Raw genomic sequence first — 13,812 nt, forward strand, 5'->3', positions numbered from 1 at the left:
GAGACACCTTAGTAAAGACTCAAGCTTGACACAACTTGTCCTCAGGCTGTTCTTGTGCCCACTGGAATTCACAGGCATTTCGATATTAACCTTTGGCAGGAACTGACTGTTTCTGAAAGTGATCTCCTACTGCTCTGTATTGCTATTTATGGGCTTATCTGCTGTATTTAGACACTTTTGCATAAACTGCAATGGTGTTTAAGCACTGTCCAGATTGTAGGAGATAAATATAGATTTAGGATTTCCTTAAAACAGATTTGAAAATGAGTGGAAGGTAAAGGGTAAATAATGGCTGCTGACTTTATGGAGAAGTTACACAAATTTGATTCTGAGTTGTAACTGCTGTTTTAAAAATAATAACATACTGTACAGTAGGAGATTCCTAATAGAATATGTTGAATGCTTATTAGGAAGTTGAGTGCTTCATAAGAAATAAATATGGATTGATATTTGATGAATCCAAAAGTAGATAATTGATAGTAAAACCAATCACTGCAAAATTGTACTAAAATACTTTTTAGGAAGATCTTGGTTGATGTTGATTTTAGTATGGAACAGCAGTCTTCTCTTAATTTTCCAGATCTACTTTCCCTCTTCCCCCTGCCTTATTTAGGTGGTGACAGCATTTTTCCACAGTCCAGCAAATGTGCAGCTGGCTGCATTTCCAGCCATGTGCAGGCGGCCCCACACGCTCTGCCAGCATCCCTGCTGCCAGTCCTGCAGGGTGCCAGGTCCTTCCTCATTCCAGCATTGCTGTCCTGGGGACTTCACTGCCTCAGTCTGCTCTGGCATCTCTGCAGTAACCCCCTGCTCTGTAAAACCTTCCCAGACATCCTCTCCAAGATTTCTCAAGCTTGGATAGTTAATGGTGTCTCTTGTGAGGAAGTGTATCTGTTCCACCTAGTAATAGTTGCTAAGCAGGACATTTCTTCTAGCCACATATCATGTCAGCCCTGCCTGCTTCCCTACAGACCATCTAACTGGAGATGTTATTGTTCTGTTTTTTTTCACCTGAGAACACATTCATTTTGGGCTGTGTTGTTGTTCTCCCATTTGCACAATTAGGAGTTGTAAAGATAATAGAGGATCTCCTGCCCTATCTCTCTTAAAATGAACCAGAATAGATTTATTTTTTTTGTAGACAACAGGGTCTTGGAACTTTTCAGACTATTCACATTGGCAAGAAGGGAAGAGGTTGGCTTGGACTCTGGTATTAATTTCCAGGGTCCTTTGGATGAGAAATTGGAACAAGATTTTTTTAATTTGGTTTGGTTAAAACAAATGAGGCCTTATTTGTATAACTGTCTCAAAGTTAGAGCTGCTCTTTGGCCACACCATTTGTTTAACTCTCATGTACGAGTTTGTTTTGTTTCCAGGCTGCTTTTACAGCACACGTTTTCTTTGCCATTTGAAGTCCTTTTCAGTCATTTGGCCATTACTGAACCAAGGGGTGAATTGGCCACTTGTTCCTGTTGCCTTTCCTCCATCTTTTCCCAAGAGTTTTCTGTCTCTTGCATCTCATGGATGTTGTTAGATAATTATATCATTTAAACTGCAGGTTATTCTACGTTGGTTCTGTGACTAATCTAATAGTTTTTGTAGTCACCAGATAAAATGTGTATTTCCTGTATTTCTGAATCTCACTTTAGAATGGGAATATTAGGTAAGCAGTCAAGATACAGTAAGTGAGGTTCATGCTAAAAAAGGATTGTTGTTTGCAGATTGCAAAAAGGGAATACATGAAGGAAGGAAGAAACCTTTCCAATATTTCTTCAGTTTCTCAGGATCCCTCTGGTGTTGCAGCCCTGATCTATAGGATGGTCATCCTTCATTACAGAGGACTGCCAGCATATCTGTGCAACACTAACAGTACTTTTACAGGTTTAAAGAGAAGTCTGCTGTTAAGGAATACAAAGTAGATAAACCGGTATAATTTTTATGAACACTCTCATGTTCTCCTAACTTTGAAAAGTTCCTTGTATTGTGTTGTTTTAAAAGAGACATCCTAAGCTTTTGAATCTCACGTACAGTGTGGGGAGCCATCATCACAACCATGCCTAAGGAGGTTTTAAGATTCATATGATGTGATTATGACACTAAATTGTTTATATTTAAAGTGATTTCAGCAGGAGCAGAAATGAAGGGAGTAGGGAAAATAATAAGTGCAGTTTGAGAGTGCCCTTGTTTGCTTTAGTGTGGTTTCTTAGGATATTCCTATTTCCCATATATTCCCAAGAATGCATAATTTGTCAGCTTCGGAAGTATTGTTTTGAAGAATGTTACGCAATTGTGTCAATTTATCTTGTTGACTTGACACATAGTTGGGGTGGGAAGGGAGACTGAACAGGAAGGAAAGTCCTTGTTCCTGAATGCCGTTGCTGCATAGCTCTCATATCCTCGAGGATCACCCGGACAAAAGCTGAGTCAGAGCACAGCAGCACCGAGCACCATAGCAATGGCCCAGTTCAGGATTTTGGACTGCGTGATCAATCACAACTGGAGTTTCATATGTAACCTGTACTGTGCATGGAGTGACCAGGTTTGTCTTTTGCTAATCCTTGCATACAAGGTGATTATGTAATTTAGTATAAAGGGAGAACAAAAAGGCTCCGGCTGATCTCTTCTCCCCACCCCCAGTCTTACTGAGGATGAACTGTTAGAAATGCTGCTATTTACTAAGGAGTTTTCTAGAGTTAGTAAGCATACAAAACATGGTTTGACTATATAATTGCTTTTTTTAACACTTTGAATACTTTACTTTGTTCTCGTTAGAGTCTTGTGCATTGAGAGATTTTGTTTAATGAATTGCACAAAAAGGTAAATATCATGTACAGGAAGGGGGAGGTATGCCAAGACAAACTAAGTTGTTAATATATATAAAACTGATTTGTTTTCTTGCTTTGAAAAGACTGAGCATCTTGGCTATTTCTAAGTACTTGATCATGAACAGGATTAAAATAAGTGTGAGGGGGAGGTTGTTACCCTTTTTTTCTTTTAATATACAGGATTAAAAAAATCACAGGATGCTATTCAGTTTTTAATGTGGACTGATATACTTCTTATTCACTACTTTGCTGTTGAACCGGAGGGGAAAAAAGCCAAACAAACAAAATTGCCTGGATTCTCAATGAAAATGTTTTAAAAATCCAATTATTAAAGCCTTTTAAATAGTGTATGCAGTTGTAATACTGCTTTAAAGTTACTCTAGATATTACCTGTATTTCTTATATAACATTTATCCAGTCACTGAAGAAAATTTATTTTTTATTTGGTGCAAGGGGGAAGGTAAGCAATCCTTATAAAGTTGCAGTTTTAGTACAGTTACTAGAGATGGGTGATTCAGAATTTTTTTCTACTCTGCATAGAGGTCCTTTGAAATAATCTGCTGTTTAAAAATGCCTACAACCCCTGTATGTCACATCTATACTGCAGCTTCTCAATCAGGAAAATACACTGCAAGGTGATTGTGGTGGGGTTTGGTTTTGTTTTTTGTAGGTATTGGTTTAGTTCTTTTGTTAGCCTGATTGATGGTGCCTGGGTTTTTCCAGTGCTCTAGTTAATGTGACAGGTAAAAAGTATCATTCTCCTAAACTTTTAATTTTTACAGATGCCCAACTATTTGATCTATTTACTTACATATGTATAAGAATTCACCTGTCCAGTCAAATGCAGTATGACAATTGCTTCCCATGCTTCAGAGGAATCAAGAAGAAATAAGAAAAGGCTTAGGATGTGGGCAGTCCTGCAAAGTTTTAGAATGCATTTGATATAACTAGAGGGAATGGAAAAGAGAATTCCTTTTTGAGCATATTGAAATGGAAGGTTTTAAAAAAACCCTAAACACTACCCCCCACCCCAAAACCAAACCCCAAGCACTTCCTCATTCAAAAAAAACCAAACCCCTTCAACCAAATCCAAACAAACAAACAAAACCACCAGAGCCCCCTCACCTCAATGCCGAACAGGGTTCACTTAGTCTAAAAACTATTTCTTCCCAATATGGAAAGAAGAAGAAACAAGCTTTAGATCAGTATACCCTGAATTAATTGCATGGTTGAGGTAGTAATGGTGCAGAACTGTTTGATCTTGCTAGATTATGCAGTTGTTATGTGGGTTTGGTGTTGTTTTGTTTACTTTAACTGAAGTCCAGTCTCTGTGAACTATACAATTTAATGAGCTGTTGCTGATACTTTTCTTTGAAATGAAGCTGAAGTTTGTTTATGGGATGGATACTCCAGTGCAGCTACTCTGTTCCTGCTGCACTGAAATGCCGTGGCAGAAGTGGAAGCTGCCCGGCCTGGGGAGAGGTGCATGCTGCTCCTCACAGCAGTGCTGCTCTCCACCTTTCCCACCTCACAGTGCCCAAGCAGGCTGCTGGTGAGAAAGCAGATGGGTCACCCCTAAAGTTTGTGTCACTAATAATATCTCAAATTAGGTTGCAGTCATTCTCAGGATTTCTTTTGTTTTTATTGTTCGCCACCCACTCCCTTGGCTCTGGAGCATATACTTCCCAAAGCTTATTTTTTAAAACAGGAAGTGAGCAAGTATGAAATAGCAGGGATATTTTCTTCTATCATGGTGGTTTAAATTTTAGAAAAAGTATTTTCATCGTGTGAAATTAAAGTTACTATGGCTGGGCACAGTTGCCCTTTGCACTCTGATACAGCAAACTGTTGTGTGTATCAAAATATTTTCAAAGGATATGCGATGTTTCATACAAAAACAAAAACCCTTAAAATAAAATTATTCTAAATTAAAATAAAATTATTTAGTGAAGTTCTGTTGGCATCAGTGAATTACAGTTTTTAGTCCAAACATTGGATGGAATTGATGACTATCACATGGTGATCCTTAAAGAACAACTCAGAAGCCTTCACTCACAATAAACTTGATTGCTTGCAGTTTTTCATCCTTTACTTTTTGTTCATGGGAGAACTGCACTACCTGTGTTAAAAATATTTCTTAAAATGAGTAATTAAAAAGTGCCAAAGTGTCTTGCTTCCTGCAAGACAGTATGTTGTCTGTGACGGTTGTCTTGTGGGACATGGGGTAGATTCAAGTGTGACAGTCTTACTGGCAATTCAGAGCTCCAGCATGACTGCAAATGTAGGATTAGTGAAACCAAGTAGTAGGCAAAAAGTTTGTATCTTATGGGGGACCTTGGTACAGGAAATTTACCTTGGTGGAAATTTATGTTTGGACTTATCCAGATTGACCCCACAGTATCATAGATGATTAATCCTATTTTTAATATAGTCTGGTCTTAGTTTTTAGTGTTTTTTCTCAAAGAAGAAAAAATAGAGAGAGGGTGAGAGTGCCTTAAAAAGTTAAAGCAATTATTTTTTATATGATAGTCTGATGTTTATGGAGTTGTAGTCTTGGAATGATAACTTAGTATGCTAGCTGTGGTCCAAGAGGAGATCCTCAATGAATGTATGGAAGAGCTAGGTAATATTTTTCCTCAGTAACGTATGGACTAGGCTCATCCTCAGTAAGATGTAATAGGAGCTGCTCCCTCTGTCCTTGTAAGGATTCCTTTATGAGCCTCCAGCACATGAGCATGCTCTGGAGATGGCTGGTATGTCAGTTCACCTTGTGGCCATGATGAGATGCAGTAGAACAAGTATGCCTAAAACAATAAATTCCACCGCTTCAGATGTTTGGAAGAAGTACTGGTAGGTAATGTAATATAGGTGATCAAGTGGTTTTGGATTTTTTCCTTCCTTTTATCAGAGATGCCTTTCTTTCATGTGTTAGATAGGGAACAGTAGACCACAAATTGAGTTTAGGTTGTCTTCTTACCAGTACAGAGCATAGGTCAGCACTGTGCTCTGAGGAGACTTCTAGTTCGAGGAGAGCAGATCTGGTCTTCTCATGTTCTGTTCTCATTGGTTCTTTGATGAACTGCATCAGTTTTTCTTTTTTTAATCTTATTACTGCACCCTAGCCTATAAAAATAATGATAATATTCTTTCAGCCATGTAAACACTTAAATCTTGGGTTTTCCAGCCAGGGTTAAGTATTTTGCAAATTCTGCAAACTTGCAGTTGGTCAAATTTCACTGCACAGTGTGGGCCTCATCTTTGCAGTTGTTGGTCTTGGAGAAACCTTCTCATCAAAGACTATTTTGATGTACATGAAGGTTTGTTGTTATGTGCTGACCTAGCAGCCAAGGTGTCTGATTTCTGTTCTTTTAGCTGGAGTTCATTATTGCAGGCAGTGTGTGAGAATGTGATGTTACAGTGCAAGCTGGGCTCTCGCATCACCTCCGTTCGGGCCCCAGAACGCAGCAGTACTGCAGCAGCTGCTGCACTGCAGCTATTTCCCTTCCTCTGGAGAATCTCCAGTGACATTAAAAGTGCTTTTCCTTCTTCCACATGTGTCATTTTGGAGGATGAAATAACAAAGGTGTCTGCATTTCTTCTGAAATATTTGCAACTGATGATGGTTTTGAAATGTGATATTTATTATCTTATTGTGCTCTTCTATTCATCTGCCTCAGAGAGGGAGGGAGGCAATATGATAAAAATCTGTCTTGGTAGCAGTGCAGGGTGTGCTGTTTTCAGTTTAAGCAAAAAGTGTAAAATCATTGCATGAAACAGCTGGTGACTTAACTCATTGTGGAAATTCACATTGCTGGAGAAACATTTTGTAATGTCCAGAAATACAGGGAAATAACTTGGCAGCAGTGAGCAATTCAAGCCACAATAATAGGCACGCAAAGACAAGTAGTTCTTAAATAAGCAAATAGATTTGTGTTAAAACAGATTTCTTCTCTCTCCCCACTGCAGCCTCCAGACAGAGAAACAAATGTAGATTTAGTTCCCTATATCAACCATTCTTACTGACATGTGCAATGCAGACAGTGAGGAAATGTATGCAGGGCACATATGATCATGGCATAAGTCAGAGAAGCTTTTGGATTTGCAGTTAAACTGAAAATCCTGTGGACAACTTTCTCCTCTTTATCCTCTTAGTGTCATCTCTATGCATAAAGATTTAATATATTTTTTCAAGTTAATTATTTCACACTCATTTTTTAAGCATTTTCCTGTGCATTGTATCTTTGTAAAAGAAGTTATTCACTGAAAAGGCTGCTTTTTTCCCCTCTGTTATATATGCACAATAGATTACAAATTTAGAGGTCGGTCATAATTTAATTTGGGTGTTTGGATGTGACTTTGTATGTGACTTTACATCTGTGTATGCTAATTTTATTTTATTTTGCTTTACAATGGACAAGCCTTTTCACTTCCAAGTTTAGGACTTTGAAACATAAAAGTGTGTTGATGTGCACATTATATAGAATGTTGAAATTAAATGTCTTGAAACACAGGACCAGGATTGTTTTTAAGTGGTGAGTTAGTAGGAGTTTATTAATGAAGTCACTGTATCAGAGAGCTTTAACACTGAATATCTCATGCTGTATGTAGATCTGTTTAGAGTTTTTTTTTGAGGAGGGAAGCTGTATATGTGGGGTGGTAAAGAATCTTGACACACTGGTCCTTTTTGTGTTTTGAGCCATGTTCTCTGTGTTAAAATTTCTATGGTGTTATTTAGCCTTGATCCACACAGTTGTTCTTAAAACTTCCCCCATATGTCTTGGTAAATCTTCTACAAATGGAGTCAAATTCTGGAATAACAACTCGCATGCAATAACCATGTTTTTTAGGTTACTGTTTAGGTTTGACATTGAAGGTTCAAATCCCTGGTCTTCCGAAGGCTTCTGTTTGACTTTGGGCAGGTCAAGAGGCTTTTCTGGTATACCTGAAATAAAATCCCAGGTAGAGCTGCCGTGCAGTAGAGGTGCAGTACTGAATGAGCTTAAGCTTTAGCAGCTTGAATTACCAGCAGGTACAGTGATGCACTTATGCAGAGGAAGTGATGTGTCCAGTCTCTACATGACCTCATTTTCTCAGTATTAGAACAGAAATGAGCATATTCTGTTTATGTTGCAAAGTTCGGTAGTTTCAGTAAGAGAAGGTCAGCCTCATGCTTACATTCAATAGAGAGCAGGGATAAGGATGCACTGACCACTGCTCAGCTCAAAAGCAGTAAAGCTCTTACTCAGTATTGTAGCTGCATCCTGGAGTAGCCTAGTCAACATAGAGATTTGCCATAGGGACAAAGAAGCTGTGGAAAACTGGTTGTTCTCTTGGGTGGTTTGGTAAATTTTAACTGTGTCCCTTGTAGAGTTAATAATTTTTTGATTCAAGTCATAGTTTCTGGCTGCAGTGGAGAAAAACACTATGAAGGGAAGGAAATCTGGAGGTAGTTTCAGGGCTGGTAGTAGTTTCAAGTGTGGAGCATCAGTTTATTGAAGTGGGGTCTGTGCAGGTGATTTTGGTGATTTTATATTGTGCAGTGGTTTTGGTTTTCTTGAAGGCTTCTGCAAAGCTGTTTCACGTGTAAATACATTTGTGCTTATACTGTAGTGGAAGCTATCTGGTATCTTGTGTGTTTGGTGAAGACCAGGTTATTCTTGAAAGCAAAAAGACTACAAACTTCATTGTCACTCATTCCTATTTTTGCAGTAGTGTACTTAGCTGGGGACAGAGGTGGAGTTTCTTCTTGTCCTCTCCCCATTTGTAGGAAGCAGAGTGGGTCATGAGGCAGCTCATAGTCTTGGATCTGAAAAAGTTCGTATAGGTTGAAAGAGCCAGTATAAGCCAGCCCTTGACAGCTGGTGACTGTGCAAGGTGCTCTTACCACTTCTGTTAGACTGCTCTTGTATCTTGCATGGAATAATCTCAGACATTTCTTCAATGCTGAGGAGCAGAAGCATGCTTTCTTTGTCTGCTGTCTCTGATATTTCCACATTGCACTGTAAGGTGAGGACAGAGAATTTCCTATTCCTAACAAGCAATGACAGAACAAGCAGAGAAGGAAAATTTTCAATTTAGCTAAATTAAGATCACATGATATTTTGCTGTTATGCTAGCTACCAGCCCTGCAGATGTTTCCTTTCTTTCCAGTTTAAGGATGTAGCTGTTAAGAGGGGAGGCTTTTTGTTAATGGGTCTATAAGAAAACAAGGAAGCTCTCAATTTCTCTTTGTTGTTAATGTTTTTCTGACTAAATTTAATATTATGAACTCCACGTGTGTTGTTATGAATAACAAAATTCAAGATACAAAAAAAACACATCGTGAAAATAGTGTGTGAAGTGTTTCATTATATATTTCTTACTCTGTATCTTAGTGCTGTTGCTGTTGTTTGAAATGGGCTGTTACTCTGTGGCAGTATAAATTATTATCTGAAGTGCACTTAATTGGCTTTGTAAAGAATCTCAGTCAATTAGTACACTTTTTGGATGTGTAGAAGCAAGTATATGTACACACACAACACAGTATACTTAATTTTGTGTGTATATATGTATATAAAACTAAATTAGACATATGGTAGATTAATGAATTGAAATATGCTATACTTGGTACTATCTAGAGTTTAAAGCATTGTTAAAAAGATCCAGCTGTCAGAACTACTGTCTGAAAGAAAAAACAGAGATTGTGCTGTCTAGAAAAAGAAAAAAGTTACATTAAGTCTAGGCAGCACTTAGTAAGTTGGAATTTTCCTTATTTCAAAGTAGAACAACTCTTTCTGAACTCACCTGGCCTGGGAAGCTGAAAGCTGCTTTCATTCAAGCAAGTATGTCTAGCTAGGTGCAGTTTGCAGAACCACTTGGGGTATTACTGCTTTTAATGCAGAGCCAGGTAAACTGAAAAATTTTCAGTTGAACAGACACATGAAGGGGGCATTTTGGAGATCATCCTTGTTGTAGAAAGCCTTCAGCTTTGCTTTTTGGGTTTTGTGGTGAGACTGACATGAGCACCAACTGCTTTACAGAGCCGCCTTTCATGAGCAGTAGAGTGCAGTGGGCAAGTTTGAGCTGTGTAGTAATAACATGCACACATGGAGGTTTTTACTGTTTGTTTTCTGTGTATGCCTTGACCTTTATGAGAACTGAAATCCTTTATCTTGAAAATGCTGTTTCTCCTTTGAATGACTGTGTTTGCTACAATGCTAGTACTACAGAAGTAGGCAGAAAGTACGCAGAAACATGTATCCCTCTGTCCTGCTTCCAAGCCCAAGCCAGCTCTGTAGCCTGTATGGTGCTTGACAGAATTTTGTTTCCTTCCCTGTGCCTCCCAGCCATCTGCCATGCTGGCACAGATGCTTGGCTTTTGAAAGGTCGCAGATTTCCCACTTACTTCATGCACTGAGAGTAGTTATGTATTGCCATCTTAGCTGCCTTTCTCCTTACCTGGTCTTGGTCTAAGGATATGATTTATGTATTTTATTGAGTTAAAGTTTTCAGTCCTGAGATGCACTGCAAAGTTTGGTGTCCTCACTAACCTCTGCTGCTGGCAAGCAGCTGCTGCATTTGTTATTGAACTATACCAGCTTCTATTCCATCTGGGTGAGGTTCCCAGTCCTGAAAGAAAGATAGGTTTGCTCCCAGGGTGATGTCCTAACATGTGTCTGAATTCAGTTTGGTTAGTCCACCAAAAAACACCCAGGCTTAGTGCCATAATGGTGTGTTAAAGTGATGAGAGATGAGCTCCTGTGAAGGACACACCTGGACCGTGGTCACTCCATCGAGGGATGCTCACATCTTTATTGCCTTCCCTTGCTCTGAATTGTCTCACTGTGAGTCTTTGCAAGACCCATGAAGGGGCTAAGAGAGGGAGAGCAGCTCATGGAGACCACCTTGCTGTTATTGGTGGCTTCTTGAGTCCCACCTCACCAACCTAGGTGAGCAGCAAACAGGAGGAATGGCATTGCCTGTCTTCCCCTTTGTCTTATTGTGATCACTAATAATCTGTTCCTGTTTTCCTCTTGTTTGATATTGAATCATAAATTGTAGTGAAAGTCTCCACTTGTAGTCATAAAGGATTTGCATCTTGTTCTAGTGGCAGTTGAATTCTTCAGTTTGTTTGCCTCTATTGCCCTTTCCAGTTAGTGCATCCCACTCAGCTGCAGTACATGAGAAATGTTAGTGTTGGGGTATCTCAGCAAATATCCTGCTCTTCATGCATGCATTACCCTTGCCCAGTAAGAGATACATGGGAACCCCAGTGATTCTGAGTGCTGGTACTTCCCCTGAGTTTGGGAGTTGAAGTCTTCCTCTGGAAACTCTAACTTTTTTCTTTCCCTTCCTCCCCTCAACTTCACAAAGAACTGTAGCATGGAAGAAGAGCTGTGTCCCCAGTTCCAAAACCAGACAGCAGTGACCCCAGAGTGAGGGCCCTGACTAGACCAGCTTTTTCTGTCTCTGTTAATGCTATCTACTGATGGTTTTATGTGTATGGACTAAGGCTGTGTTTATCTCCACATCTTGTCTTGCAGTGAGTGTGGTTCTGTAGCTGTTTGATCTTTTAGAGCTTTGAGGGTTTGTTTACATCTGCAGCTCCAGTTTCAGGTGCTTCATGATGAGGCAGCTTCCTCTTGGTAACTTCTGAAAACAGGCTCAGCAATTACCAGCCCTGAGCAACCAAATCCTTCCTGCAGCTTCCTTAAATATGTAGCACTGAAGTGGCCAGGATGGAGACAAAAACCTTCTGTCTCATGCACTGAGGGTCTTGCTACCAGTCAGAGATCTGTTGAGTGGGATCCATTTCCCTGTGGCCCATTCTGCAAAGAGGAATGGACCACAGGGAGATGTGGCCCATTAGATGTGAAATGTGGCCCACTTAGAGATGTTTGGGATAGGAAACTCCTCTGTGCTTCAGCACATCTGTCTCAAACCACCTGATTTTTCTGTTTGGGGAATGCTCCTGCAGTGTCACTCTGTAGATAAAGACTTTGTCAGTGGAGTGAACTAATTTCAGTTCTGTGTATCAGCACATAATAAATGTCAGCAGTCACATAAATGTGTGGTCGATACTGTTACGTTGAATGTATTGTGCTGTGAATCTGTATTGCATTTTAGTTGTATGTTGAGTTCAGTTCATTATTGGATTGAGGGAAATTTACTTTTAAATTACAGTGACTTATTTCTGCTTGGCAAATTCACTTTGATAGGTGTTGATTACATTCAGCGATGCCCAAGTAATGTTTGTGTTTCTAAAAGGTAGACAAGAAAAAGGATGTACTTTTGGATTGAAGTAGGTAGAGCATGTTGGTAGGAACAGTTACTTATTCTTTATTATCTGTCATCAGGTTAAATCTATACATAAATTTAACATTTTTCTTTTTTGGAGTAGCATGCAAAAATGAATGCTCCAGTTTGACACTAAAAATACTGAAACATTTGGGAAATCTGTTAATTAACTGTGTACACTAATTTTGATGTTAATAAAGAAGGGACGACTTTGGTATTATGCATGCACTGGTGCATTCATCTTTGGAATTTGGCTGAGAGTTTTTTAACAAGTCTAGCATGTACAGCTGTTAAATATTCAATTGGTGTTTTTCTCAGGTTTTGTTTTGGTTTTTTGGTTGGTTTTTTTTTGCCTCTCTTGCTTTCTGTGGATTCTAGATGGTTTTTTTTGATGGTGTCAATTACCATCAACAATCTTACATTGAGGATTTTTATAGATTTCCTCATATCTCACCCATTTGGCAGACTGATTTCTCACCATCCATGTGGTTTTGGAGAACAATGTTGATTATACTCTGTAGCCATCTTTCAAGGGCATAAAATGATGAAACACTCCTTTGAGGGAAGGACACTGTCGGTATATGTACTGACAGGTTATACTTCCTGCCTGCATTTCTGTCTCTGTCATCCCACCTATTCAGGGCAAGATTACAATTTTTGGTAAACATTAGATTCAGTCAGAAGTTTAGACAAATGATTTGGATTTGGGGTTTTCTGTGTTCCAGTTTTCCTGCTGGTCTCTTTGCAGTGAGTAAGAGATGATTGTATTTCCTGAGGCTAAAAATGATGGAACTGATTTGTTTTGAGAAGAGGGCTGTGTTCTGAATACCTGGAAGATGGATTTACTTAATGTCAACTTTGTGTCAGTAATGGAATAACTTTTGTGTAAGATGTTGTTTGTGCATTCTAGTTTGATTTAAAGATACATTAGAAATTAGCTCACTACATCTTTAGACTGTTTCAGTACGTGATCATGGTGACCCATTTCCCTTCAAATTTTGGTTTATTAGCTTGAGAACTGAAAGAAAGACTCAATTTACACCTTGTGGGAGTGATCCTGCTATTTTACTAAGGTAAAATACAGTCTTTGTATGCTCTATATGCCTTCCTGTGCTGCAAAGATGAAGACAATGTATCTCAGAAAAGGTTGTATAATCTTTTATATGGCTGCCTCGTAGTCAAGTTTTTTCCTACATATTCTCTAGGCTTAGCCAGAAAAAGACCTTTTTATTTCTTCTTTGTTAGCTTTTTAAAGAATCCATTTTGTTGTCACATTAAATAAGGCAAGACTGTGCTAGAAAAGCCTTTTTCTCTGCAATAGCAGATATTTAACAGGGCAGTTAGCTAAGTGATAGTGACTGAGTACAAAAACGGGGAAAGCAGATGACCCTATACAAGAAATATCCCTGCTTTCAAGTCAGTCCAGCTATATTAGAGCATTTGGAATATCCTGTCTGTGTCTCAGGAAGATTTTAGGGATTAATAACTATGGTTTTTTCCTCTGGCTTATGTCAGTAGCTACTGAAAAGCCCTAAACATCATATATACAATGGCGGTTGAATCAGTAAAATGGGTAACATCAGCTCATTTTCTATTCAGCATATATCAGTCTAGCTGAACAGCTGTATCAGGTATCACTTTTCTTGGTAGACAAGCTAAAAGTTGAACATTTGTTAAGTGCAGCTGAAGCAGGTGCTGCTTAGCACAGGCT

The 13,812-nt window shown here is 39.0% G+C and overlaps 1 protein-coding gene across 4 annotated transcripts in view; it reads left to right on the forward strand.

Moving 5' to 3' along the window:
* Positions 1-13,812, forward strand: part of ARHGAP21 (Rho GTPase activating protein 21) — a 110,078-nt gene that overhangs the window by 27,224 nt on the left and 69,042 nt on the right. The window contains exon 1 of one of the 4 annotated variants that reach the window (XM_054273263.1): positions 2,472-2,539. The exons of the other annotated variants lie outside the window; for them this stretch is intronic. The gene's annotated coding sequence lies outside the window, so the exon portion shown is untranslated. Of the gene's footprint in view, positions 1-2,471; positions 2,540-13,812 lie in introns of those variants that run through there. 4 annotated transcript variants of the gene reach the window in all.

The sequence above is a fragment of the Melozone crissalis genome, unplaced genomic scaffold, assembly GCF_028551555.1.
Source record: "Melozone crissalis strain CALT ecotype California unplaced genomic scaffold, PUWL_Pcris_2 ptg000016l_1, whole genome shotgun sequence".
Lineage (NCBI taxonomy): Eukaryota > Metazoa > Chordata > Aves > Passeriformes > Passerellidae > Melozone > Melozone crissalis.